Source organism: Morone saxatilis, unplaced genomic scaffold (genome assembly GCF_004916995.1).
Source record: "Morone saxatilis isolate NCDOM2014 unplaced genomic scaffold, NCSU_SB_2.0 Contig8, whole genome shotgun sequence".
Lineage (NCBI taxonomy): Eukaryota > Metazoa > Chordata > Actinopteri > Moronidae > Morone > Morone saxatilis.
In genome coordinates this window covers 6,127,033-6,130,058 of record NW_023340257.1, presented here as the reverse complement: position 1 = coordinate 6,130,058, position 3,026 = coordinate 6,127,033, and positions in this window count along the sequence as shown.

Below are 3,026 nucleotides of genomic sequence, written 5' to 3'. Positions count from 1 at the left end.
ACAAACCAAACACTGGCTCCAGACAGGGTGTTTTGCTTTTTTACATCTAGAACCCTAAATACTGGACCTTTAAGGCATTATAATCATTAAATCCACAGTATGTCACTTTTCTAGACCTAAAATAACATCTTAAAAAACATTTTGCTACACTAGGTTCTAATTGGGTGAATGGTGCCAGTGTCATTCCCACTCGGTGCCCTGTACTTTTAACTTTGTGCTCGGAGTCGGTGCATAATGCTTTACTCGAGTAGTCACACACCACTAACCATGTTACTGATGTTGGTGAAACTGGATCATATTTTATGGAGAAAATGTTTTCTGTTTTTGTCTCTCTGATGTCTTCCAGCTGCTCCGCCTCAGATCTCTGTGATTTATAGAGTTTCCTGATGGACAGCAAAGTAACTGCTGTGAAATTCAGTAGCCAGTTAGCTTAGCCGTACTGCCCAGTACTGCACTTGCTTGATGTTTGACTGTGCTAGTTTTTGATCAATCATAAGTAATGTGATAATAACAGATGCATGTGAACAGTTGTCCATATTTACGATAGCAGTATTGCTAGTGGGGGCACCAAATTGCAAAAATACCAAATCTAACATAATGTTGCTTTTATGTAGCTCCTTCAAAACTTTTGCTAGCTAACTACCTATCAAGATAAATAAATCAAATATGTCAAGTCAAATAAGTTTATTGAGCACAGAATATAGTTTGTTTGCCAAAATGAAATTATTCTTTGTTTGATAATAATTTCTCAACAAAACATTTATGTACTTGCTACATTTCCCACAGATAATGCATGCAGTCAAGGTGTGAAAGTTAAGTTGATTGTACTGCAAAGACAATATTTGAGATGATCCAGGCTTGTGCAGAATGATCACTGGACAATGTATGCCGGTTGGCTTTGTATCCAACTTGATGCCGACTTGCTCTGATGTCATGAACATGTGGGCTACGATAACCTCACAAGATCAAGATGGCCACTTTTTAGAGCTAGGCCACTCCACTGACTGAGACCCAGGGCATGATGGGAAACACCTGGCTGTTGCCTGATTAATTGGCACTTAGATTTGACCACAAACAATCCTAATTCTCTGTGTAATTGTGATATTTAACACTAGATTGTAGGCTGTTATTCTCCTGTTGTGCCATAAAGGTTTAATCTGATAATAAACATAAACTGTCCGGTTGATAACAATAACTTTATTTATTTATCCGAACGTGGTCTAAAACCTACATGTAGCCCACAGATGGATCTAAAATTCTTTGAAAGCTGCTGGAAACTGTCTGACCTGACTTGCCTTTTGGCACCGCCTCCTGCTGCTGTCTTTACATTGTTTGTTAATGGTGATTATATAAATTATATCAAACTTAAGATCTCAAAGATGTATTGATATTGGTGTCATTGAGTTTATCTCTGTACACGCAGGAACTGCTGTTTTGGCATCGTGATCTCTATTACCTGCTGTAGTAGAGAGGTAGGAAGAGTCTTTTAGTTGCAGATTCACCATTTTCGCTTCAGACTATGATACGTATGTGAAATATTGACATCTTTTGCCCCTAGAGGGTGATTTCTAAAGACTTTGGAGAAAGTATAACCTTTCATCTAGCGCCAACATCAAAAATTACCCTTGACTAATGCCTTGGTCTATAACAAGATATCTTAAAAACATGTTGCCAGATTTTCATGATGACTGGTGGTCCCCAGGGGAATAATCATAATGTTTTTGGTGGCACTCTCCTGTCACAGACTAAAATTAACACTTACAGACAGGAAATCTATGGACAAGAGTGCCATGAAATTTACTGATCGTATTTCTTATCACCAAAGGATTAACCCTTAATGTTTGGATTCTCCATGTCCCCCATGTGTCGGCACATTCATATGCAGTACGACTGGAAATGTAATGTGTAAATATCTGTATGTGTTGGTGTGATGAGCAGCCAGGTCTCCTACAGTCCACTGAGTTTAAACTGCAGTTTGAAAGAGTTTGTAATTTTATTAATACTGGCAGAGATTTCATTCTTAGTTGTATAATTATAGATTACAATAAGCTTTTTGTGGTGAAAGTTTTTGAACATCTTTAAAATCCTGAGTAAAATTCACTTTCTGATTTAATTAAATTGAAAGTAAATTGAGCCTCATCTAAATATCCATGTGCACGTCCATGTTTGTGTGTGTGCCAGTATATCGAGCCAGACGTCTGAGATGTCTCTGTGACTGATAAAAATTGAAATGAATCATAATGAAGATGGACAAGAACTTGGCTCTCATTTCCTCCTTCTCCTCCTCAGCTTTCTTCTTCTCGTCATCTTTTTTCTTGTGCGAATCCTTTTCTTCCTGCTCGTCTCCCTTTTCTCCTGCTCTCCTTTCGAGTCCAGGCCCCAGCTTGTGTAGCTAGTGACAGCGTAGGTCAATTCTATTTTCCTGTCAAACATGGGAAACTGGATTTCTGGGGGATGTCAGTGTCTTTGATTAATTTAATCAAGCAGAGGTGTCTTATGCAAAGGACATAAACTAAATCATTAACCAATGGATTGACGTGGGTTTTTTTTTTTCACCCAAAAAAATAAATGTTGAGCTAACTTTTGCTAAAATTTGTGTGCAAAAAAATCCCCTCAAGGATCTCTGGAAATCCTTGAACTGCAGTTTAAGAACTGTTGCCATAAACAACCTGCAAAACAAGAGCTTCGAATAACACGCCGGCACGTCTCCCCTGAGTCACAGCTGCAACGTTCAATAATTGCTTAATTAACAATTTTTCTGAGAGACTTCTGAACACTTCTAAACGTTGTGAACTGCTATGCAACTATGCGAAAACACAAAGCTGCACGCATACAGCTGTGTATTCTTTTCCTGCGCGCACACACACATGCTAACGCACGCACGATCACGCAATTAAACTTTCACAATAACGTAGGACTGATGAAAAGAGCAACAAAGTGCTGTAAAAGAATGTCTCACTGTGGAGCCTTGGAGTACTTGCTGTTATGCTCACAGACCAAGGCCTTTACATAAAACTAATAATAAT